Genomic DNA, 27,083 nt, shown 5'->3' on the forward strand with positions numbered 1-27,083 from the left:
TGGACTAGTCAGAAAGAAGAGAGGGTTTAGTGGTAAGGAGACATTAGTGAGGAGACAACAGAGGTAATGGAAAGGATTATGACCAATATATATATAATTATATATATATATATATACATATACATATACAAATATATATATTTTGTATATATATAATTGAAAATTATCAATAAATTGTTAAAGAAAAAAGGAATACCTTGTGTCCCTCCCTCTGCCATGCAGATGTGTGTGAGGCACTGACTGCCTCCCAGAGTCTGCCTGACAAGGGCAACTCTGAATTGATGGTGGGGAGCTGACCCAGCTACAGTGCCTGCTGGGCAAGCTGATTACCAGCTGCACTATATCCCCGGCCCAAGGTTTGCTCTCTAGGAACATACACGCACACATACACACACATACACGCACATACACACACTCTCTCTCTTTGTGATATGAAATCATTTAGCTTCTTAGTTCATTAAATAAAAGTAAGAAGTAGCAATTCTATTCTTTTAAAATTTTTGTTTTATTTTTATTTATCTGAGAAAGGCAGACAGAAAGAGGGAGAGAGAGAGAGAGAGAGAGAGAGAGAGAGTGAGAGAATAGCCCTCCAGCCACTGCAAACGAACTCCAAATGCATGTGCCACCTTGTGCATCTGGCTTACATGGGACACACACACACACACACACACACACACACACACTTTCTGATATGAAATCATATATCTTCTTAGTTCATTAGATAACAGTAAGAAGCAGCAATTCTATTCTTTAAAAATTTTTATTTTTATTTTTATTTATTTGAGAGAGGCTGACAGAAAGAGGAAGAGAGAGAAAGAGAGAGAGAGAGAGAGGGAGAGAGGGAGAGAAACAAAGAGAAAGAGAGACAAAGAATGGGCTTCCAGCCACTGCAAACAAACTCCAAACGCATGTTCCACCTTGTGCATCTGGGTTACGTGGGTTCTGGGGAACTCACAGCGATCCTCCTACCTCTGCCTCCCGAGTGCTGGGATTAAAGACACCAGGGCCTCTTGCTACTGTAGATGAACGTGCAGGTGCACGTTCCACTTTGTGTATCTGACTTTTTGTGGGTACTGGGGAGCTGGGCCGAAGCCATCAGGCTTTTGCAAGCAAGTGCCTTTAACCGTCTCTCCAATGCAGGCGGTGGCAGTTCTAATCACCATTCTCCTTTCTCAGTAAGGTGAACATCCATCTTGAGACCTCTGTGACAATTATTGTGTGAGATGAAGACACTGGGGGATTTTCTTGGGAGCAACATCACAGATCCTGGGAAGACTGCCCTGGTTTGCTGCCGGCGTGCATAATTGGAGAAATTTCAAGGTTTCAGTGTGTGTAGGGGAATGAAAATATAGATTTTCTTCACATCCAAGCTCACTGAAAACCCTTCTTCTTTTTAAAGACTTCTGGTATTTTTTATTTATTCATTAGAGAGAGAGAGAGAGAGAGAGAGGGAGAATAGGCACGCCAGGGCCTCCAGCAGCTGCAGACGAACTCCAGACGTGTGTGCCCCTTTGTGCATCTGGCTAACGTGGGTCCTGGGGGATCGAGCCTCGAACCGGGATCCTTAGGCTTCACAGGCAAGCACTTAACTGCTAAGCCATCTCTCCAGCCCCCACACTCTCTTTTAATGGCAGTAGGTGGGCTGTTGTGTTTGAGATGTGACTTTTCACTCCTGTATGCCTTTCTGGCCACTTGTTCAATCTCCTCATTCTACAGTGTTCCCTGAGAAGTGAGGCTACTTCTGTCACCTGTCCCTTGTCCCTTATCCATGTCCTAGTGTTGTGGGTGGAAGAGCCAAGTCACATGTGGTCACTGCACTGGAAGTCATGAAGGGTTAAATTGTTTTCATGAAGGTTTCCTTTTACAGGGTTAGAGCTGATTAAAACAGCAGGGCTTCCTAAGATGGTAACTGGGCTAACAGAGGCAAGCACTTGGCAATGAGAAGAATAAAACTTGGGATTTGGGGAGGATTTAAAACTTACTTGAGAGCTGGTGAGATTGCTTAATGGTTAAGGTGTTTGCCTGCAAAGCCAAAGGATCCAGGTTTGATTCCCCAGGATCCACCTAAGCCAGATGCACAAGGGGGGGCACGCGTCTGGAGTTTGTTTGCAGTGGCTGGAAGCCCTGGCATGTCCATTCTCTCTCTCCCTCTATCTGCCTCTTTCTCTCAAATAAATAAATACATGAACAAAATTAAATTTAAAAAACCTTACTTATGGGCCAGAGGAATTGCTCAGCACTTAAAGGTGCTTGCTGGCAAAGCAAAGCCAGATGCACAAGTAGCACACGCACCTGGAGTTACTTGGCCACGGGCGGAAGCCCTGGCGCACCCACTCTCTCTCTTTCTCTGCCTCCTTGTCTTTCAAATAAATAAATAAATATTAAAAAACTTACCTGATGTACGAAGTTTCGATCTATGTTCTGGGGACCCCTCAGGGGTTCCACGGGACGTCCTAGAGGACTGAAGACAGGGAGGAGAGAGAACATGGAGTGGACTTGGCCCTCGCTACCCCAGACCTGCTGCAGGATGGCGCCTATCTACTGGAACATCTCTACAGTGTCATTTGAAGGAGGATCTACGATGCTCAAACTCTGGAAAATCACTCAGACTCCCTTCACCTGCTTCTTATTTTATACAAAAAGCAACTTTTTAAAAATAGTTTTTTTTTTTTGAAATTAATTTTCAAGGAGAGAGAGAGAGAGAGAGAGGGAGAGGGAGAGGACGGGAGGCATGTGTGTCAGGGCCTTTAGCCACTGCAAACTCCAGATGCATGTGCCACTTTGTATATCTGGCTTTATGTGGGTACTGGGGAAGTGAAGCTGAGTCTTTAGGCTTTGAAGGCAGGTGCCTTAAACTGCTGAGTCCAAAAGTATAGAAAGTCATGATCAAAGTCAGTGGTGGCAGACAGACCCGAGACCAGAACTCAGGTCATATGTGAAGTCTTTCTTAGTAAATGTAGTTTAAACAACTACTTATGAAGTTATGCACATTGTCATTTTAGTATGTGTGTAAAGAGACCATGCTTATGCATGACTTCATGGGTGATTTCTTATAAATGCATACACCTACCATGAGTTTTAGAGAATGAGGAAGAGAGAGAGAGAGAGGAAGAGAAAGAGAGAGAATGGGAGTTCCAGGTGCTCCAGCCACTGCAAACAAACTCCATATGCATGCACCACCTTGTACATCCGGCTTATGTGGTCCTGGGGAATCGAACCGAGGTCCTTTGGCTTTGTAGGCAAGTGCCTTAATTGCTAAGCTATTTCTCCAGTCTGTGTTTGGAATTTTATAATTTAGATTTTTGTTTGTGTGTGTGTGTGTTTTTGAGGTAGGGTGTCTCTTTAGTCCAAACTGACCTGGAATTCACTCTATAGTCCCAGGCTGGCCTCAAACTCACAGTGATCCACCTACCTCGGCCTCCCAAGTGCTGGGATTAAAGGCATGCACCACTATGCCCAGCTGATTTGGAATTTTCAAATTTCATTGTTATTATTATTATTGTTATTTTACTTTTCTAAGTTACAAATCACAAAGTAAACTCAGCAGGCCTAAGAAAATGTTGAGTTTTTTTTTCATATACAGAGAACTGTACCCCCAAAGAAAATGTCCTAATGGGGTTAATAAAGGCCAGCATTCCTCAGAGCACTGGGAAATTAATCTGACAGTTCAAACCTCAGAGGGGTTAATGGAAATTGTAAAGCAATAGCTCTGCATATTGAAAAGCCTATAAATAGCTCAAAGTTCTGAACTGCCTCCCGAAGCTGCCAGATCTCCCATATTGACTCCGGCAGCTCTGTGCCACACCAGGATGCGACTTGAATTCATTCCAGCCCCATTGGGAAGACCCCTGAGGCATCCTTCAGCCATGACCAAGGGAGAGGGGGCTGGGGTGGGGGGCAGATGAAAGGCTGCCTGCTTATGAATGATGCACCAGGTCTTCTCACAGCGATGGCGAGGGGTGTGTGTGTGTGTGTGTGTGTGTGTGTGTGTGCATGTGAGCCTGTCTGAGAGGGAAGAGAGATCTGCATATGTGGCTGGAACATGGAGACTTCCTGAAGGTTAGAATCTTTTAATTTTTTTAAACTTATTTGATTGTATGTATGTGTGTGTGTCTGTGTGTCTGTGGTTGCACCAGGGCCTCTTGACACCGCACACAAACCCTATACGCCCATGCTACTCTTTTTATCCAGCTTACATGGGTGGCTTGGGAATTGAGCCAGGCTGGCTGGCTTTGTAAGCAAGTGCCTATAACTACTGAGCCGCCTTCCCAGCCCAGAATCTTTATTTATTATTTATTTACTTTTTGGTAGCAGGATTTCAGGGAAGGGGATGTGGTTGGATTACAATCCTCAGAGACTGACCACTTCCAGGTTCTCACTTTTCATGTGAGTGACCCTCTAAGGCCCAAACAGGGAAGACAACCAGACTGAGGTCGTGAGTCCAGGCTTCTGCCGTCAAGAAAGGGGAGCACCAAGCCCCTCACCCCCGTAGGAATCGGTCTCTCTACCTCTGTGTTTCTGAAGCTGCCTGTCCCTTGCTCTTGCAGCCCGCCGCGGTGGTTCAGATTAGCCGTTCCCCCATATGCACGTGTGTTTTGAAGGCCAGGCCTGAGTAGAGGCGATGCAGGAGGGAGACCTGCTACGGGAGGTGTGTTGTTGGGGGCGGGTTGATGGGCGACACAGGCAGCTTCTCCTTGCCAGTGTCCGGCACACTCTCTTGCTGCAGTTGTCCTTCTGACGTTGGCCAGGAGGTGATGTCCACCCTCTGCCCATGCCGTCGTGAAGCTTCCTCTTGAGTCTGTAAGCCAACATAAACCTTTTCTCCCACAAGTTGCTTTCGGTTAGGCGTTCGGTACCAGCAGCAAGAAGGTAACTGAAACACTGTCTCACCTAGAATTGATGTCCCCAGGTAAATATTTGGTTGATTATTATTATTATCATTTTATTTATTTTTTAAAAAATTTTTTTCAAGGTAGGGTCTCCCTCTAGCCCAGGCTGACTACGAATTCACTCTGGAGTTGCAGGCTGGCCTCAAACTCACGGCGATCCTCCTACCTCTGCCTCCCGAGTGCTGGGATTAAAGGCGTGTGCCACCACACCCGGCTAAATATTTGATTTTCATGCCCAGTACCTAGCAGAAGGTCTTGGCACATTTTGGGTACTCAGAATTTTTTTTTTTTTTTTTTTTTTGTAACTGGACTGACTGGTTGAGCTTTCTTAGGGGGAAACTGTAAAAGAGTCATGGAACGAAGTTTTAAGTAGAAGTCAAGGGCTGCCCATCTTGTCCAAATGAAGAGATAATAATGCCTTTCCCATCTAGAATGTTCACTGTTACCAAAAATGTTCAATCTCTCCTCCTGTTCCCTTGCGAGAAAGACGGGGGAGTTATTATCTTGCTTCATGAATGAGGGTTCTGGGTCCCCAGGAGGCTCAATTCTAGGTCCAGGCCTCAGGGTTGCTCAGAGGCCAGAAATGACCCTCTGTGTGCTTGGTCCAAGTCCCGCTCCTTATTCGGGGACGGCTGTCCTGCTGGGCCAACTTAGGGAAAGCTTGGTGGGGACGTCATAATTGGGCATGGAGGTGGCATCTACTCCGTGATGTGCTTTGATGTCTTCTCCTTGGACGTCAACAGCCCTGCCAAGCTTGCCTTGCTCCCACTGCCCAGACGGCGCAGCGAGTGCTTGGCTCACTACTACCTAAGTGGCTGTGAATGATAAGGGAGCTAGGCCTTAGGCTACCCGTCCCCTGAGCTCCAAGTCCAGCTGCTTTCCCACAGAACATCAGCCCAGAGAATGAAAGACCTCATAGTCTAGGGAGATGGCTGTGCGCATTGACGGGGGGGTTTCCTGCCGAAGGCTGCGTTTGATCTGGGGCTGCTGGGGAGACTCTGACCAGCGCGTTAGAGGAGGCAAGAACGAGGCAAAGGAAAACTCCTTCAGGAGATTTTTTGCATGTGCAAAAAAAAAAAAAAAAAATAAAGGATAGGAGTAAGAAAGAAGTCAAGTATTTCAACAGGGCTCAGAAGAGAAAGAGGGATGCCAGCCAAGCGTGTATAGAGAAGCAGAACACGGCTCTTTCTGTGGGAAGTGCTTTTAAGGCAAAAAGTGTCAATATATGTTATTTTTGTATTTGTGACATTTTAGGCTGTAGCTACTTGAAATCAAAAAAAAGGAGGGGGGGGGGCTGGAGAGATGGCTTAGCAGTTAAGCCACTTGCTTGTGTAGCCTAAGGACCCAAGTTCGACTCCCCAGATGCCACACAAGCCGGATGCACAGGGTGACGCAAGTGCAAGATCGTGCATGCGCACAAGGGGGCGCACGCATCTGGAGTTCATTTGCAGTGGCTGAGGCCCTGGTGCACCCCAGTTCTCTCTCATAAAAGGCCAGTCTGAGCGGGGCGTGGTGGTGCATGCTTTAATCCCAGTGCTTAGGAGGCAGAGGTAGGTGGATTGCCATGAGTTTGAGGCCACCCTGAGACTACATAGTGAATTCCAGGTCAGCTTCAGCCTTTGCTAGAGTGAGACCGTACCTTGAAAAACTAAAAAGGGGGGGGGGCTGGAGGGATGGCTTGATGGTTAAGGCATTTGCCTGCAAAGCTAAGGGACTCAGGTTCGATTCCCCAGGACCCATGTAAACTGGATGCACAGGGTGGCGCATGCTTCCAGAATCCATTTGCAGCAGCTGGAGGCCCTGATGTGCCCATTTTCTCTCCCTCTCTGCCTCTTTCTCTCTCAAATAAAAATAAAAATAAAATATTACAAAAGAAGAGAAAAATCCCCAATCAACCTACCTCATTCCTCGTCAAGCTGAGGAAAACATCAGAGGCAGGACCTGATACCCAGCTGCTAATTTCTATTCTTCGACAGCAGGCCCCTTTCACTTCCTTAGTTTTCACCCTGAGGGAAAAGTGGTGAGGCAGGGCCAGGAATGCTCACTGGAAGCCAGAAACTGGAAACCAGAAGCTGAAAGTGGACTCAGAGCTGGTGGGGACAGAGTCCCTTGGGCAGGAAGGGCAGACAGCACGCTGACCAAAAAGCTGAGTCACTTGGCCAGGGCCAGGGACTTTTTCTGTCTTCCCAGAATCCAGCAGGGCCTGCCTGCATCTTGAGTCCTGAAATCTGGCTCCTTTAAAAAAAAATAAAATTATTGTTGTTCAAGGTTTTGATTGATCTTAGATTTAATTTTGCCTGTAGGTATTCCTGACAAATCTGCAAGCAGGAAACAATATTATTTTTCTCCTCATGAGAAGAGGGTAGGAGCTGACAATAATTTTCTTTTGCGAGAGTGAATGAGTTGAGACATCTGTAGGTAGGAAGGAATAAGAAAGGCTGTGGCTAGGAGGTTGGTAGGGCCTGAAGATGGATGACCCAACTGGATTAGTTGCTACTCCAGCCAAGCAACACCCCTCCAGAAACCAACCAAATCTTCCAGCCACATGGCGACTCCCGCAACCCCTAAACACTCCTAAATCCCAACTGGAGCCTAGATGCTGTCTTTACTATTGCATTTGTCAGATGTAATTTAAAAAATTTCTTTTTTCTTTTTCCTTTCTGTGTTTGTGTGGTAATGGTGATAAAACCTAGGGTCTTTTTGCATGATAGGTCAGCTCTGTGTCACCGAGTTACATCCCTAGGGCTTTGCAACATTTTAGTTTTATATTATTTATTTTTTTTCTCAATTTTTATTAACATTTTCCATGATTATAAAAAATATCCCATGGTAATACCCTCCCTCCCCCCACTTTCCCCTTTGAAATTCCATTCTCCATCATATCCCCTCCCCATCTCAGTCTCTCTTTTATTTTGATGTCATGATCTTTTCCTCCTCTTATGATGGTCTTGTGTAGGTAGTGTCAGGCACGGTGAGGTCATGGATATGCAGGCCATTTTGTGTCTGGAGGAGCATGTTGTAAGGAGTCCTACCATTCCTTTGGCTTATTATTTATTTATTTAGACAAGATCTCTCTAACTAGCCCAGGGTGGCTTTGAACTTGCAGTAATCTTCCTGTCTCTGTCCCCTGCCTGGCCCACTAGAATTACTCAATATGCTTGAAGGAGAAACAGCAAAGTAGCTTTATTTCTAGGTAGCCAGTTCAGTGAGGGGCCAAAAAGAATTCAGTGTTGGATCCAGTCCACTCTCATCCCTCAGTGACAGTGCCCTCTTTTTGAGCCAGCCCCCTGAGCCCAAACCTCTCAGTTCTCTCTCAGGCCCACCTGAGTCTGAGGGTAAAGCCCACCCCAATAAGCTATAAGAGGGCCTTACCAGGTGGGCAAGCCCCATTCCAGCACCATGGAGAGAGCCCTGGCTGCTGGAATGGAGGAAGGCCTTACAGAGACCTTGAGGTTCAGGTGAGGCAAAACAAAAAGCCAAAAAGGAGGCCTTGACAGCGGGGCATGGTGGCACACACCTTTAATCCCAGCACTCGGGAAGCAGACGTAGGAGGATCGCCGTGAGTTTGAGGCCACCCTGAGACTATGTAGTTAATTCCAGGTCAACCTGGGCCAAAGTGAGACTCTACCTCAAAAAAAGAGGGCTTGCCCACCTGGTAAGGCCCTCTTATAGCTTATTGGGGTGGGCTTTACCCTCAGACTCAGGTGGGCCTGAGAGAGAACTGAGAGGTTTGGACTCAGGGGGCTGGCTCAAAAAGAGGGCACTGTCACTGAGGGATGGGAGTGGACTGGATCCAACACTGAATTCTTTTTGGCCCCTCACTGAACTGGCTACCTAGAAATAAAACTACTTTGCTGTTTCTCCTTCAAGCATGTTGAGTAATTCTAGTAGGTCAGGCAGGGGACAGAGACAGGAAGATTACTGCAAGTTCAAAGCCACCCTGGGCTAGTTAGAGAGATCTTGTCTAATAAAATAAAAAATTGCCTTGCACATGCTAGGCAGGCACTCTTCCACTGAGCAACATTCCCAGTTCAGGCAATACTTTTTTTTTTTTAAGTGATTATCAGTTCAGTTTATTTTATTTTTATTTATTTGAGAGAGAAAGAGAGAGAGAGAGAGAGAGAGAGAGAGAGAAAGTAAGTATGGGCATGCCAAGGCCTCTAGTCACTGAAAACAAATTCCAGATATATGCACCACCTTGTACATCTAGCATACATGGGCCCTGGGAAATTGAACCTGGGTTCTTTGCTTTTGCAGGCAAGTAAGTCCCTTAATCACTAAGCCATCTCTCTAGCTCTCAGGCATACTTTTGAGCTAACAAATTGAGCAAGTTGGACTGAGGAATAAACTTTGTTTAAAAAAGTTTCTATTTTTTAAAAAATATATTGGAAAGAGAAAGAAGCAGAGAGAAAGAGAGAGAATGGGCAAACCAGGGCCTTCAGTCACTGTAAATGAACTCCAGACACATGCACCACCATGTGCATCTGGCTTATGTGGGTCCTGGGGAATTGAATCTGGGTCCTGTGGCTTCACCAGCAAAAGCCTTAACTGCTAAGCCATTTCCCCAGCCCCCAAAAGCTTCTAATTCTTTTTTAAAAATTTAATTTTTTATTATGTTTAATTTTATTTACTTATTTGAGAGCGACAGACAGAGAAAGAGAAGGAGGGAGAGGGGGAGAGAGAGAGAGGGAGAGAGGGGGAGAATGGGCGTGCCAGGGCCTCCAGTCACTGCAAACAAACTCCAGATTTGTGTGTCCCCTTGTGCATCTGGCTAACGTGGGTCCTGGGGAATCAAGCCTTGCACCAGGGTCCTTAGGCTTCACAGGCAAGTGCTTAACTGCTAACCCATCTCTCCAGCTCAAGTTTCTAATTTTTAAAAAAAATTTGTAAAATTTAAAAAATATTTATTTACTTATTTGGGAGAGGGAGAGAGGGAGAGAGGGAGAGGGAGAGAGAATGGGTGCTCCAGGGCCTCCAGCCACTGTAAAGGAATTCCAGATGCATGTGCCCCCTTGTGCATCTGGCCTACGTGGGTTCTGGAGAATCAAACTGGGATCCTTTGGCTTTGCAGGTAAACACCTCAACCGCTAAGCCATCTCTTCAGCCCAGTTTCTATTTTTTTTAAAATTAGTTTTATTTATTTATTTGAGAGAGAGAGAGAGAGAGAGAGAGAGAGAGAGAGAGAGAGAGAGGGTGAGGGTGAGGGGGACAGGGAGAGGGGGAAGGGGAGGGGGCGGAGGAAGAATGAGAGTGGATGCACCAGCACCTCTAGTTGCTGCAAACGAGCTCCAGATGCATGTGCCACTTGGTGCATCAGGCTTATGTGGGTACTGGGGAATTGAACCTAGGTCCTTTGGCTTTGCGTAAAAGCAAAGCACTTCAACCATTAAGCCATCTCTCCAGCCCAAAAGCTTCTCATGTTTTACATCCCTGTTGGCATGAACTTGTCCTGAGGAGATGTGAGGAAAGAGCGACTCCCCCTAGATCGCACTCCAAGCACAGACCCAGGTGAACATTCCACTGAAGTCTAACTAGGTGAGCCAATGAGTTTCTGGAGCTTACCTGAACACAGCTTCCCCACCACAAGGTCCCACCTCAGCACAGATGATTTCCCCACAGCTGCATAGATGGAGTTCACCCCCTTCAGGCAACCGTCCACCCTTTACACACTCTGGCGCCTGAGATCACATGCGGCCGGGGCTGAATTACATTCAGCTGGGATGCAGAGGATGGAGGGTGGAGGTGGGTTGCGGCGGCAGGATTGCACAATGGGTGTGTCTGGACCCTTAGGCAAAGGTCTGGGGTCTGTCCTCAGCCCCTCCTTCTAGGAGGGAACATCAACGTGCTCACAGCCACTCTGACCAGGATGGCAATGGCTGTTATGCTAGAAGGCCACCATTCCACAAACACCCCTTCACGGGCGGGCGGGGGGGGGGGTATTGATACAATAATAAAAACAAGCCAGGCAAAGAAACAGCTGCCTTCCCAGTTACGCACACGTGGAACTTTAGCCTGGGAGCTGGGCAGAGTTGGCCAAGAACCATCTGTCCTGGAAAACAGGACATGGTGTCACCTGGGGATACAAAGCGTCCCCCCCCACACCGCCCAGGCCAGGGCTACTTCCATCCTGGGGTGGGAGTAAGGAAGGTCGTGTAGAAACAAGATTATGCTCTTCAAGTGTGTGTGTGTGTGTGTGTGTGTGTGTTGGCTGAGGACAGGCTGTCTGGGAGGCCATTGTTTGCCCCCCCCCCCCCCGGGAGCTCTTGACGGCATACATGCCGGCTTCTAGTATGGAGGCGGCAGAAATGAAAGCGTTACACAGGAATGTCTCCCCTTCCCCTCTCTTCTCTTCTCACCCCCTGGCTTTTCTTAGCACAGGAGCCTGCTCTTTGGGTTCAGGAAGCCCTTGTCTACCCAATACTCATCATCTTTTTTCTTTTTCTTTTTTGGATTTTTTTGAGGTAGGGTCTCACTCTGGTCCAGGCTGACCTGGAATTCACCATGCAGTCTCAGGGTGGCCTCGAACTCACGGCGATCCTCCTACCTCTGCCTCCCCAGAGTGCTGAGTCCTCACCGTCTTTCATAGACTGGAGTCGCAGCCCAGGGCCTTTGTCTCTGTCCTGTCAAGGGTGAACAGTGAGCTGCTCAGCGCCAGCGACGGGTGGTGGCTAATTGTCTTTGTCACGGTCGTCTCTGGCGATGGGGAACGTCAGCGCCTTTTTCCAAGGTCACACTAAAGGGTAGAGTCACATTCTGACTTCAAGCTCCGGCACTTAGCTGGCCCGCTGAACTTTTCGTCCAGGGCAACTTGCTGGCCCCTTGGTAGGTGGCGGGAGAGTGCAAGGGGCCTTCCGCTGGCCGGAGAGTGGACGTTCCTGAGCGACTTAGCTGCTGGTTAATGGAGAACGAGTGTTAGCTGTCCCTGTAGCCCTTGGCTCCAGCGGGGCTCAGCTTGTTAGTGATGCAGACTTTAGCCACCCCAGACTATATGCATCCATCCCTTCCTTCCCTCTCTCCTTCCCTCCTTTCCGTGCTGGGAATCGAACTCAGTCCCTCATGCATGTCAAGCAAGAGTTTTACCACTGGGAGACAACCTGCATTTATAACAAGATCCCCCTGTGACTTGAATGCCTATGAAAATCAGGAGAAGACCTGTTTTAGAGGGGCTGGTTGTGTAGGGGTGTGTGTGTGTGTGTGGGGGGCTCGACTTTCATAAGAAGTCAGGGAACAACAGAAGCGCACATCAAGACCTCTGCGAGTGCTCACCCCAGGTCAGAAGCGGGCATTTATTTCTCTGCAAAAATGATTCCCAGGGCATCCAAGACAGCTCACAGAAATGCACTGGGCAGCTCCAGGAGCCAGGTCGCTGTGACGACGCGCAAACGCTAGGTGGCAGGAGAGGGCCGGGCTCGGGCTGCGGGCTGGCGGGGCTCGGTCGCTCGTTAAGGGGCAAGGAGGCGCGGGGCGGCGGCGGCGCAGCACATTGGGTCGTGAAGGACATTGTTGGGATGCTATTAAAGAAACCAAGACTTCTCCAGCAAGCCTGGGGAGGCTGTTTTGTGGAATGAGAGATTTGGGTCCTTATAATTCCTTTTTTTTTTTTTTTGCCTCTAGCCATGTTAAACACACTCACACAGCATCCCCCAGGGATGTCAGCGGCTGGGCACGGCGAGGCTGCGGGGAATTAAGTGTGGGTAAAAAGTTCTCAATCCGCTTGGTTCTGCTCCCGGAGGTCAGGGGAGGCAGCGGCAGCAGACCGTCTGCAGCCCTGCTTAACCAAAGCCAGCCCCTGGGAAGTGAGAGCATATATATATATATCCAGCAATATATATATATATATATATATATATATATATATATATATATATATATATATATATATTGCTGGAGATCTATATCTATATCTATATCTATATATCAATATTTATATCATCTATATCTATATCATCTATATCTATATCATCTATATCTGTAATCCCCAGGTAAATTTCTCTCTTACGGTTCTCTGGTTTTCACCCTCCAAGGGTTCCCTGGGACTGAATTCTGGGGTGGAGCCCTGGGACTCCAGGGGCTGAAGTCCCATCCATAGACTGGGAGGGGGCGGGTCTTGGCTTCTAAGGAAAAGCAAAGGTAGACTTCACGAAATTCTTGGGGTTGCAGGGTCACTTTACAGAGCCTGGCCTCTTTGACTGTATGGGTGGGTGGTTCTAGCAGGTTCCATTTGGTCGGTGGAGCTAAGAGTTGAAGACTTTTCTTTGGAAATCTATTCAAGAAACTGTACTGTTCCCTGCATATTTGATGAGTCTGATGTCTGAAATAACTTGCAGTCATGATAGATGGGTGGAGACATGGTATTCTTAGAGAGTATTTTTTTTTTTTTTTAAAGTTTAAGTTTAGAGTCTGGACTTTTTCAAGTTACTCTTTGTAACCTAAATTTAGGCCTGGATGGATGGCCCGTACTGCACAAATATGCAGGTCTCCTGGCAGTAAGGGTGTGGAATTACAGGATGGATGTTGGAACGTGGACATGTCCCTCCTTTGCTGGAGGCCCAGAGAGAGCCATCGGATTCATTTCAACAAACCCGAGGGGGGAGGGGGAAGCTCACTCTGTGCATAGGACCGAGGGCATACCTGGCATAAATACGATTTTTCTCTGTATGTGGATTAGTTTTCAGCTTACTCACCTGGCTTGCGAGTTAGTATACGGCTCTGCCCGCTAGTGAAGGCAGACAGAGGCGGATGACAGCAACCTTTTCCTATCCCTCCATCCTCCCTCTGTCCTTCCCTTCCTCCACTCTTCCTCCCTCTCTTCCTTTTTGCCTTCCTCTTTTTTATTTTTTTGGTCTCTTCCACTTTTAAAAACGTTCTTGAGTTCTGATGACATTTTAAGCCCCAGGGTCTTTTGCATATCCCAGGTGGAGGAAATGAGTCAGCTATGGTGTTGGGGATTCCAAGGGCACATTTGATCATTTTTTTTTTGTCCTTTTCCAAAGACCTTAATACTATTTTTTGATTTGTTTATTTATTTTGTTATGATAGGAACTTGCCTTGTGTTCCAAGAGGAGAAAAATGAACTAGTTCACTTGAAAGGTTCTTTTGCTTCTTTTATTATTATTATTATTATTTTGCCCAAGGAAATACATTTTCTGCAATAGATAAACTCAAAAACACCCTCAGGAAGTTGCTGTTCAGACTGCAACTCAACCACAGCTTAAGGTGGGCTGCCCTAGTTCTCTAAGTTTAGGGTTCTGCTTTCTCTGAGTAAGTAATGGAACGACGACACAGGTAAGGAAAGATGTCTTATCATCTTTGCTGGAAGGTTGTCAGAGAGGAACGTGCTCTTGCGCACAAGACACAGTGATGGGCAATGGAATGGAAATCTCATGCAGATTGACCCCCAGCCCTCCTCGCTGGGGTCAGACCTGGCACAGGCTACAGCCCCTTCTCTGTGTCTAGGATGGCCTATAGGAAGAATTAGAGAGGCCTGATATTAGACACCTGAAGCTTGCATATAATTGAGCTTCTGGACCTCTAAAATTCTTACATTTTATTCGCAAACACAGGCATCTGCTGCTAATTAAAGTATCAGGGTATAATTATACCCTTTCTTATTAGTAGATATGGAATCTGACAGTTGCTTAGATACAGAATAAGCAAGTCCAGATTGCGTCCTGCACCCTTCCCGGGCTGGGGAGGCAGAACAACGGAGCTTCCACGTGTGCTCCGCAAACGAGTCTTGCTGCCCAGAAAATATAAAGTTCTGAATTATTATCAGTAAATGTGCCTGGGAACAGATGTTAATCCCATCACAACTCGGTGACTTGAGTTTAATATTCCTCCAATTGTTTCTCTCCTTTTGCTCCCCCCGCCCTTGCAGCCCATCCTAACCGTCAGACAGAACGTGCTTCTTCCCTCCCAGCTCGCTCGTGCGGTTAAAGCTGTGACTGCGGGAGGAACGTGGACTAGACTTTCTCAGGGCCGTCTGCAGACAGGAGACACCCGCTCAGAAGGACGGGGCTTTGTTGGGGCTGCCTTGGCCTTGGGGTGTGGTGAAGACTCACTGTGGGCTCAGTGGGGTGGACCCTGTGTCATTCTGAGATGGTCTTTGTTCCTGCTAGATCTGTCCATACACCGTTCCATCAGAGACACTCCCTGCTGACCGTCAGCCCCAGAAGTCTAAGGCCCCGACCTCAGCGTTACTGGTTCCTTAAAGCTAGTCCTTGAAAAAGCGGACTTGGGCCAGAGAGATGGCTCAGAGGTTAAGGTGCTTGCCTGTAATGCCTAATGACCTGGGTTCGATTCCCCAGTACCCACCTAAAGCCAGTGGTGCGTGTATCTGGAGTTCGTTTGCAGGGCTGGAGGCCCTGGCGCACCCATTCTATCTCTTTGTCTCTGCTCTCTCTATCTCTCTCTGCTTGCAAATAAATAAATATTTTTAAAAGTGGACTTGCTGATGCCTTTGCATGCAAGCTGACTTGGAATAGAACACTGCTTCCAACTTAGTCGTTCGCGCTTCAGAATACATGCACCTATTAGATGAGGAAAGGATAGCTCCATAGCCATATTCTACCTTCCCAACCTGGTATGTGGTGCGTGAGCTAACAACGCAGCTTTAAAAAAAATATTATTTATATTTATTTATTTATTTATTTTTGGTTTTTCAAGGGAGGGTCTCACTCTGGCCCAGGCTGACCTGGAACTAACTATGGAGTCTCAGGGTGGCCTCGATCCTCCTACCTCTGCCTCCCAAGTGCTGAGACATTTATTTATTTATTTATTTATTTATTTATTTATTTATTTGAGAGAGAAAGACGCAGAGAGAAGAAGAAAGAGAAAGAAAGTGGGCACTCCAGGGCAACCAGCCACTGCAAACAAACTCCAGACACTTGCACAACACTTTGTGCATCTGGCTTACGTGGGTCCTGGGGAATCGAACCTGGGTCCTTTGGCTTTGTGGGCAAATACCTTAACCGCTAAGCCATCTCTCTAGCCCTGTTTTGCAGTTTTAAATGGTTGGGGAAAAATGAAAAAAAAAAAGACTATTTATCACACATGAAAGTTACATGAAACTCAAATTCTGTGTCCACAAATAAAGTTTTATTGAAATGCAGTTATTCCCATCATTTACATACCACCTGATGTTGCAGTGGAAGAGCTGAGCGGCAGTAATGGAGACCATGTAGTGTGTGAAGGCCCTGGACTAGTGAGCTCATTCTCCAAAGTTTGCTTATTATTAATTCATTATTTTATTTTACTTTATTTGCGAGAGAGAGAGAGAGAGAGAGAGAGAGAGAGAGAGAGAGAGGGAAAATGGGTGTGCCAAGGCCTCCAGATGCTGCAACAGCTTGTGCATGCGATTTACATGGGTCCTGGGGAATTGAAGCTGGTTCTTTGGCTTTGCAAACAAGCACCTTAACCACTAAGCCCCAAGGGTAGTTTTTTATTTTTGTTTTTTTGAGGCAGGGTCTCACTCTAGCCCAGGCTGACCTGGAACTCACTATGTAGTCTCAGGGTGGCCTTGAACTCATAGTGATCCGCTTACCTCTGCCCCTGAATGCTGGGATTAAAGGTGTGTGCCACCACGCCCGGCTCCCAAGGTTAGCTTTTGATGGTGGGGGATGTGGGATGGGGAGAGTCAGGGGCAGGCTAGTCAGGGGAAGAGAACTCCAGAAGCCTGAGGAGCAGTGAGCCAGCCCCGGACCTTTCACAGTGGCCAGCGGTCTCTCCTGCAACACTGATGAACGCCTGTAAGGAACGCAGCAAACAATGGTTTTTCAGTAGCTGCACAGTTCTGATGCAAGGGACTATGTCTGCTGTTTCTTGTTTGTTGTGTATCCTCAGTCCAAAGTGCTCATTCTTTGTCAGACCTAAAGTTTTCCTTCCCAGACAGTGTGTGGGTAGTGGATCTGCATGTGAGAGCCTCAGGTGGAGCTTGGCTTTAGAAAGCAAAGGTCTTCGGTCTTTAGCCCTATGGGCTGGTCCATCAGCAGCTGACATGCGTCACACCCTAGCCTCCTAGGTTGTGGTTGACCCCCAGCAGTTGGGAGCCAAAAGACTTTGGTCACTAAGCTCTTAGCCAGGGTAGAGCCCTATCTTTCCACTAAAGTGCCTTTGTGATTAATCTGGAAAGGATGCAATCAGCCTAGTTAAAGCTTTGATAATCCACTTGATCCATCTCAGTTATCCATCCAAATCCCGGAAGGCATCTTGTAGATCTGAGCTTCATTTCTTTGGGGTTTACAAGAACATCTTCTGAGCATCATATCTTCCTCCTATTTGCCATCTAAATTCTGAATTAGACTCTATTTTTTCTCCACAGCACATCCTCTGGGCTAGTCTAAAGCTTCGAGGTTACTGGAGATCTGACTCATTTATATGAATAAAAAAATGCCCAGTGTCCTTTGATGATGTATTGAAGGGATTGGGGGATAGTTTTGCCTTTTGAGTGACAGCGATTAGCACCTGCGTTGTTTACCCTACGTGGATCTGGGTTTGGAAATCGTAAGCAATGGAAGGATTGTCAAGGGCTGAGTAGCAGGGGCTCCCTGTGGGAGCCGTAGTCCGAAGGGTTTATTTGAGAAGTAATGTGGAAAATGGTTTATGGAAAACAAATGCAAGTTTTAACTTTCTTTCTTTCTCCCTCTCTCTCTCTATTTCCCCCTTCCTTCCTTCCTTCCTTCCTTCCTTCCTTCCATCCATCCTTCCTTCCTTCCTTCCTTCCTTCCTTCCTTCCTTCCTTCCTTCCTTCCTTCCTTCCTTCCTTCCTTCCTTCCTTCCTTCCTTCCTTTTGTATGTATGTGAGAGAAAGAGAATGGGCGCACCAGGGCCTCTTACCACTGCAAACGAACTCTGGATGCCTGCGCCACCTTGTGCATCTGGCTTATGTGGGTCCCGGGGAATCTCGCCTCGAACCAGGATCCTTAGGCTCCTCAGGCAAGCGCCTTTACCATTAAGCCAACTCTGCAGCCCAGTGCTTCTTTCCTTAAGCTGCTTCTTGACAGGTATTTGGTCACAGCAACCAGTAAAGCAACTAACACATCCACCTTTAAAATTTTGTTTTAAAAAATCACTTACTTAATCAATTAACTGTTTAAATGGGTTCAAAATCCAAAAGGGAGAGAGCATACGAAGAACACAGCGCACCCGTCACACTGGGAGTTTTCTGAGTGGCCCCTTTCAAGTCTATAGCACGGCCGACCACAAACGAGGTCACAGCCCCCCCTCCTTCCGCGCACCCACGTTGCTTCGCTCTGGGGCTCTGCAGCTTCTGCAGCGCTGAGCTGTGGAGGATGTTTCCGCGGCCCTTGCTTGAATCTGGGCTGGACTTGCGACTGGCTGTGGTCAGTGGAAGGTGGCAGCTGTGGCCCAGCGCTGGCTCCGAGCCGCAGTGATGCGTGCTGCCTTTCTCACCCTGGCACACGCGCCATGAGAGCAAGCCCGGGGTTAGCCTGCAGGAGGAGGGCGCTCATGGGCTCGATCATCCCAGCAAGGGCAAAAGCCACAAGGACCAAACGTGTTGGACGCGCGTGATGAACACTTAGGGTGCCAGCATGCGTTGAGGAGACGGCGGTGGGAGGCGAGCTGGAGAAGTGGTCAGGAGCCCCGTCAGCCAGAGTGAAGACTTTGGTGGGCTTTTGTTTCTCGTGTGTGACGGCAACCACGGATCACATGTGCAAACCAACGCACGGACGCAGGTGTGACTGGTCAGCCAGGGAACAGGAAGGGGCACATCATTCCCAGCAGGTGACAAGAGCAGCCATTGCTTGGCATGGACCGCCTGTCTAGGATGTGATTCTCACAGGACAGCAAATTGCACATCACTCCACGACAAGCTCAGCTGACAGTGAACAGAGGTGGGGAAGGCAAAGTGGCCAAGCCCTGAGCATCATGTAACCTGATTCCTGCTGATTTCTTTCTGGATTTGGGCTCCTCAGTGGACATCAGATTCATTCTTTTTTTTTTTTTTGTTCATTTTTATTTATTTATTTGAGAGTGACAGAGACAGAAGGAGGCAGATAGAGAGAGAGAGAGAGAGAGAGAGAGAGAATTTGCGCGCCAGGGCTTCCAGCCACTGCAAACGAACTCCAGACGTGTGTGCCCCCTTGTGCATCTGGCTAACGTGGGTCCTGGAGAATTGAGCCTTGAACCGGGGTCCTTAGGCTTCACAGGCAAGTGCTTAACCGCTAAGCCATCTCTCCAGCCCCAGATTCATTCTTTTTTAAGAAAAATATTTATTTATGAATGAAGAAGAGCAAGCGAGCGAGCGAGCGAGCGAGAGAGAGAGAGAGAGAGAAGGAGGAGGAGGAGGGGAGGAGGGAGAAATGGGCACTCCAGGGCCTCCTGCCACTGCAAGTTCACTCCAGACATGCATCACTTCGTGCAGCTGGCTTTATGTGGGTACTGGGGAATCAAGCCTGGGCTGTCAGGCTTTTGGAAGCAAGTGCCTTTAACTGCTGAGCCATTTCTCCAGGCCCAGATTAGTTCTTGTATTGATAGTTGACTTCTAACACTTACATTGAGGGTTCAGTCGTGGTGAAACGGTGCTCATCAGTAAAGAAATAATAAACAAGCCTCTTGCGCTGGCCTGCAAGAAAACACAAGGCAGTCATACCAGTTACTTTCTAAGTGTTTTGAACAAATACTTCTCAAAAAACCAGTTTAAGGGCTGGAGAGATGGCTTGGTGGTTAAGGCGTTTGCCTGCCCAAGGACCCATGTTCAAGTCTCCAGGCCCCACATAAGCCGGGTGCACAAGGTGATGCAAGCGCTCAAGGTTGAACATGTGTGCAAGGGTGCACACACATCTGGAGTTTGCCGTGGCTGGAGGCCCTGGCATGCCAATTCTCTCTCTCTCTGTCATAAAAATATTACAAAGTTACAGAATGAATCAGTTTAAGGGAGAAAGGTTCCCCCACTTTTTTCCAGCTGACAGTTCCACAGGGTAGAGTCTATCATGACGGGAAAATCATGGATGGGGAAGCGAGTCAGTGTCTGTCACACCATCACATCAGCAGAGATGAGGACTCAGCTAGCTCTCTCCATACAGTCTAGAAACCTAGGCCATGGGATGGCGCCACAGTGAAGGTGGATCCTCCCATGTCAACTCACCTGACCTAGAAATGTGTTTCCACAGCGGTTCTAAACCCTGCCTAGTCAGTGACCAGAGACTAGCCACCACAACAGTCATGATCAGCAACAGGTTCAAATCTCAGCTGGCCTAGTCCATAGTACTTTTTTTTTTTTTCTTTTCTGCTTTCCCCGACAAAGTGAGAGATTTCTGATGTCAATGGATTTCAGCAGTATGAAGGTACCCGTGATGCTGGAGAAAGAATTCGTCAGCAAAATAACTGCCACTAAAACTTAGTGGCTCATGGTTCTGTACGCCAGCAAGGTAGAAGGTCTCCTGACATGGGGTGGCTTCAACGATCTCTGCCAGATTTCTAGTCATTTGTGGGCAGTTAGCATGATGGCTGGTGGTTGGAAGGCTGCTGGCTGGGACCCTTTACTTCTCCGCTGTCTCATCCTTCAGGAGACTAGATTGGGCTCATTCACACATATTTTCTTTCTTTCTTTTAAAAATATTTTTATTTATTTATTTGAGAGAGAGAGAGAGAGAGAGAGAGAGAGAGAGAGAGAGAGAGAGAGAGCAAGAGAGAGAGAGCACTCCAGGGCCTCTAGCCACTGCAGATGAATTCCAGACACATGTGCCACCTTGTGCATCTGGCTTACGTGGGTCCTATGGAATTGAACTGAGGTCCTTTGTCTTTTTGGTGGGCAAATGCCAAAAGCCCCACATATAGTTTCTTAGGCAGTAAGAGAGCCCCAATGTGAACATACTAATTTTATACTTATTGTTAATATCTCATTGGCCAAAACAAATCTCAAGGTGAGTCCAGATGCAAGTATGGGGAAGTGGTTCTATCCCAAGGTGGGAGAAGTTATGAATCACATAGCAATGGACTTATGACATTTTTCATATGCTCTTTCATGGAGAATAAGAGAATGTATTCATTCAGTTATATATATACATATACATACATACACACACACACACACACACACACACACACACACACACACACATATATATATACATTTTTTTTTTTTTTTTAGTTTTTTGAAGTAGGGTCTCTGGCCCAGGCTGACCTGGAATTCACTATGGAGTCTCAGGGTGGCCTCGAACTCATGGCGATCCTCCTACCTCTGCCTCCCGAGTGCTGGGATTAAAGGAGTGCACCACCAAGCCCGGCTCTTTCAGTTATATTTTTATTCAATCACTGTCAAGAGAAAAATGTACATTTGGTTCTGGGGATTGACTACAGGGCTTCATACTTGCTACAGAAGTGCTCTACCACTGAGGCACAGCCTCAGCCCGAGAGATTACCAGAATTGCTTCGTTTCTTCTATTCAGGGTATTGATGATAATTCACATGGCTGACATTAAGCTTTATGATTTTATCTGTGTATGCTACCTGTCATGGAAGCTAGAGGAAGGCATTTTTTTCCTGGCAAGTATGACAACATGATGATCATCTACACTGACAAAGAAGGATTTTTCTCTTTGAACTTTTTTTTTTTTTTTTAAATATGAGAGTGAGTGAGCGAGCGAGAGAGAGAATTGGCACGTCAGGGACTTAGCCACTATAAACAAACTCCAGATGAATGCGGCCCTTCTGTGCACGTGTGCCACCCATGTGTTCACCTTGTGCATCTGGCTTATGTGGGTTCTGGGCAGTTGAACCTAAGTCCTTAGGCTTTGCAGGCAAACGCCTTAACTGTTACGCCATCTCTCCAGCCTGCTTTGAACATTCTGAGCATATTATTACTCATCCAAGGATAGGGGTGCTATATAGTTCGATGCATATTTATTTATATTTTAGTCTCAGACAATTCATTTGAAGCAAAGCTGAGTCCCCCCCGCCTCCCACCTTGGGAAGTGAGGGCATTGTTCAAAGTTAGGAAGAGAATATGAAGTCAGGGGGCTCTAGACCTCTTTCTACACAGAGACAGTCTTTCTGGTTTCAGTCTGCTGTCAAGCAAGATACATGATGACCCTGGGAAGGACATTAAATTTTTTTATACTTACGTATATATATTAACTTATTTCTGACAACTTTATACTTGCATACAATGCCATTCAATCATACTTATTGCCATTATCCTCTTATCCTGATCCCATCAACCCTCTTCTTTCCAACTAGTCCCCCTTCCTGTTTTCATGATATTTTGGGGGTGGGGTGGGGTTGGAGGTAGGGTCTCACTCTGTAGTTGCAGGCTGTCCTTGAACTCACAGAAATTCTCCTACCTTTGCTTCCTAAATTCTGAGAGTAAAGGACTATGCTATCACACCTGCCCCCTCTTTTTTTTTTTTTTTGAGTTTAACTTAGGGTTGCTTTCATGAGCACAGGTGAGGGGTACTTACTGGAGTGGGGACAATGTACCATGAACAAACCCTGCATTTGGTCTGTTGTAAAGCTGCTTCTTTGACTCCCTCAAGAGTTAGAATTAAAAAAAAAAAAAGTTAGAATGAGTGTTGGAGACATAGCTGAGCTAGTAAAGTACATGTTTATCTGGCATGCAAGAAGCCCCGGGCTTGCTCCCCAGGTGCGGTGGTTTGAGTTCAGGTGTACCCCATCAATTTAGGTGTTCTGAATGCTGGGTTCTCAGCTGATGGAGATTTGGGAATTAACGCCTCCTGGAGGGAGTGTATTGTAGGGGGTGGGCTTATGGGTGTTATAACCAGTTTCCCTTTGCCACTGTTTGGCACACTCTCCTGTTTCTGTTGTCCACCTTATGTGGGCCAGGGGGTGATGTCCACCCTCTGTTCATGCCATCGTTTTCCCCTGCCATTGTGGAGCTTCCCCCTTCAGGCTGTAAGCCAAAATAAGCCTCTTTTTCCCCACAAGCTGCTCTTGGTTGAGTGATTTCTACCAGCAATGTGAACTTGACCGCAACACCAGGACAGCACAAACTGGGCAGAGGTGGTGCATGCTTGTAACTGCAGACTTGGGAAGTGGATGCAGGAGGATCAGGAGTTTAACATCATCCTCCAGCCTGGGCTACATAAGCCCCTGTATTAGAGAGGAAGAGAGAGAGAGAGAGAGAGAGGGAGGGAAATGAATTTCACATGGAGACAACCTGTTGTTTTAGAAGGCATGGCCACCAACTCTTTGCTCTTACAGCCCTATGCAAAATTCTTCAATGAGTCTCCAACTCCCTCCTCATCTAGGATAAAGCTTTTGGTGGTCTGTTTCTTGCCTTGCCCTTCTCAAGAAACCTACCTTGTGGATGCTGAGGCCAAGTGGCTTCATATTTGGGCAAGACCTCCATGGGGAGGATTTGTCACTATGACGTCACCTTCATCCTGCAGGGATGTAAATCCTGTTGACTGGATGTACCTTGTTCTCTTTTGGATGATCTCCTAGATCGCAATAACGTCAAGGAGATTAAAGTGGACAGGCATGCAGGCCGTGGAAATGGAGAGCAGGATGGACCTGGATGGTTGGGATTAAAATGGACAGTCTGGAAATGAGGGCCGGGCATGGTGGTGCACATCTTTAATCCCAGCACTTGGGAGGCAGAGGAAGGAGGATTTCTGTGAGTTCGAGGCCAGCCTGAGACTGCATAGTGAATCCCAGGTCAGCCTGGGCCAGAGTAAGACTCTACATCAAAAAAAAAAAAAAAAAAAAAGAAACAATTTATTTTAGCCAGGTATAGTGGTACACACCTTTAATCCTACCACTCTGGAGGCCAGCCTGGGCTGCAGAGTGAGTTTCAGGTCAGTCTGAGCTAGAGTGACCTTGTTTCAAAAAAAAAAAAAAAAGGAAATAACTTATTTTTATATAAATATATTTTCTAGAGCATACCTTTAAAGTGCCTCCATCCCTTAGTTGGATTGTTATTTGAAAGACATAGTTTTAAAATGCACAATATGATTTCTGCCCTTTTAAAGCAGGATACTTAAAAAAAATCATTTTAGCCTTAAGATAACTTTTGTTTTTAACTGTGGGAAATTTCAAAACATAGATGAAAGCTAGAGTATCCTATGGCAAACCCCATGAACTAACAACAGACCACGACCACCCACAGCTGGCCGCGTTTCGTCTCTGTCCCCTCTCCCCTGCATTCCCGTTGTGGAAAGTCACCGTCGCTGTGCTGACCTAGGGTACCCACACGAGCGTCTCACAAGGGAGCATGGGCTGGCTGGCCCACGTGGGGAGGGAGATTACTAATGGATATGCAGTGAACCTTCCTCTTTTGGGTAGTTTTTTTGGTTTTTCGAGGTAGGGTCTCACTCTAGCCCAGGCTGACCTGGAATTCACTATGGAGTCTCAGGGTGGCCTCGAACTCACGGTGATCCTCCTACGTCTGCCTCCCGAGTGCTGGGATTAAAGGTGTGCGCCACTGTGCCCGGCTTCTCTTTGGGGTCGTTTATACATCAGAATCCGTGCCTTCCCCCATACTTTCCCTAGCCCCGTCTCCCATAATGTATGTGTACCTGAAAAGGTGTGTACAGGTGAGGGAGTTCAAATTCTGTGTCAAAAGCAAGAACATGCGGAATTTGACACTTTTTGTGATGGTTAGTCTTTAAAATTTTTAAAAAGTATTTTAAAAATATTTATTTGCAAGGGGGGGGAGGGAGAGAGAAAATGAGAATATGGGTATACCAGGGCCTTCAGCCACTGCACTCAAACTCCAGACGCATGGGCCACTTTGTACATCTGGCTTTATGTAGGTACTAGGGAATGGAACCTGGGTCCTTAGGCTTTGTAGGCAAGCGCTTTAACCGCTAAGCAATCTCTCTCCAGCCCTTAAAGTTTTTTTTTGATTGCCTACCTCCATAAATACACCCTGACCACAATCCCCTCCCAACACTCTCTTTTATCCTCTCCCTTCACCCCCTCTACTGAGCCCCTACTTCTTTCCAACTAGTTCCTCTTCTATTTTGAAACATATTTTTAAAAAGATTTATTTAATTAATTATTTATGACAGAGAGAGAGAGAGAGAGAGAGAGAGAGAGAGAGAGAGAGAGGGAGGGAGGGAGGGAGGATGGGTGTACCAGGGCCTCTAGCTACTGCAAATGAACTTGAGAGTCATGCACCACCATGTGCTTCTGGCTTACATGGGTCCTGGGGGAATTGAATCTGGGTCCTTAGGCTTTGCAGGCATGTGCCTTAATTGCTAAACCATCGATCCAGCCCATCCCCCCCCCCATATTATGCAAGGCTTGTGCAGGTAATGACAGCCCCTGTGAGGTCATAAATACAATTGCTACTTTGTGTCTGGAAGACAGTATTCCAAAGCACTTCTCCTTTAGCTCTCACATTCTTTCTGCCACCTCTTCTGCAATGGTCCCCAGGCCTTGGAGGGTGGGATAGAGCTGTCTCCATTTAGTGCTGACCACTCCACTGTCTCTTCTTCTCAGCACTGAGATGAGTTCTGAGTCTCCCCACCATCTGAAAAGAGAAGCTTCTTTAACCAAAAGTGAGGATAGCATTACTCTTTGGGCATACACATAAGCATTTAGAGAGCAGTTTGGTAGGTGCAATATACTGCATTCCTTAGTTTTGAACGTCAGCTTGATGGGAGACATAACTGTAGGCATGTCTGTGACGGCTCTTCCAGAGGGTTTTGGTTATCGTTGTTGTTTATTTTTATTTATTTATTTGAGAGTGACAGACACAGAGAGAAAGACGGGGGCGGGGGAAGAGAGAGAGAGAGAGAGAGAGAGAGAGAGGGAGAGAGGGAGAGGGGGAATGGAGGGAGGGAGAGAGAGAATGGGCCAGCCAGGGCCTCAGCCACTGCAAACAAACTCCAGACGCGTGCACCCCCATGTGCATCTGGCTTACACGCCCAGCATAAAACTCAAAGTGTTTTATCAGATTGTGCTACAGTAGTTCTCCCCCCCCTTAAAAATAAACCATCATTCATAGATCATTCATAGATGCAAATAAATGGAAAAATACTCATGTTTTTGGGAAAGATCTTGAGACATACACAAAGGATTCGGAGTCACCTGTAAGCACCATCTGCTGGGCGACGGGGCGGCTTGGGTCTCGGTCCGGGCCAGGGGCTCTGAGCTGCGCTCAGGTCCGCAGCACACGGGACAGGGAAGACTTCAGGTTGCCAGATCAGCCGGGAAAGCTCCCCGTCATGCTGTGACCTATCAGAGGGTGTGGCATCGAGTCCCGAAGCCGCCCTTTCCTGAGAAGTGTCCGAGAACTTCCTGGGTTTCTGGTGATAGGCTTTGGGGTGAACCTAGGGACAAGCCCCACAACTGGGTTGGGGGCAGTGGGAATAGCCCAGTAGTCAGGGTCACTAAGATCAAGAGAATAAAAACACAGGATCCTCCAGACTAGCCCCCACCTCCCCCTTCAACCTCCTCTGCCCTTTCCAGCACTTTCTCACTGCTGTCACTCCTACAAAGGTAGAAAAGTGAGCATTCTGGGCACGTCTGACCATCTAAAATTTTTTTTAAAATTTTTATTTATTTATTTATTTGAGAGCGACAGACACAGAGAGAAACTCAGATAGAGGGAGAGAGAATGGGCGCGCCAGGGCTTCCAGCCTCTGCAAACGAACTCCAGACGCGTGCGCCCCCTTGTGCATCTGGCTAACGTGGGACCTGGGGAACCGAGCCTCGAACCGGGGTCCTTAGGCCTCACAGGCAAGCGCTTAACCGCTAAGCCATCTCTCCAGCCCTGACCATCTAAATTTAAACGGAGGAAACTGGGCTCTGGAAGCTGTTGGACTCACCGCCTCTCCTGTATTCTTTCTTCAGTCTCTGCCGTCCGTGTTTCCCTTTTGCGCGTCATCCACCTTGCACAGGTATTTGGTGACAGTATGTCTCTCAGGATGAAAACCTGAAGGTGTACCATCAATTCTGAACACCGAGGACACTCAAGATAGGATTCCCTAGGGGAACACAACCACCCTTATTTTTTAAAAGATTTTTTTTTTTTTTTTCGAGGTAGGGTCTCACTCTAGCTCAGGCTGACCTGGAATTTACTACGTAGTCTCAGGGTGGTCTTGAACTCATGGTGATCCTTCTACTTCTGCTTCCTGAGGATTAAAGGCATGCATTGGCATGCCCAGCTTTTTTTTTTTTTTTTACAGAGTTTTACAATTTTTTTTTTAAATTTTTGAGTAGGGTTTCACTCTAGCTCAGGCTGACCTGGAATTCACTCTGCACTCT

General features: G+C 47.1%; 1 pseudogene; it reads left to right on the top strand.

The window, feature by feature from the left end:
- Nucleotides 1–4,018: 4,018 nt before the first annotated feature.
- LOC123455605 overlaps nt 4,019–27,083 on the top strand; it is a 57,545-nt pseudogene continuing 34,480 nt past the window's right edge.

The sequence above is a fragment of the Jaculus jaculus genome, chromosome 17 (genome assembly GCF_020740685.1).
Source record: "Jaculus jaculus isolate mJacJac1 chromosome 17, mJacJac1.mat.Y.cur, whole genome shotgun sequence".
Taxonomy (NCBI): Eukaryota; Metazoa; Chordata; class Mammalia; order Rodentia; family Dipodidae; genus Jaculus; species Jaculus jaculus.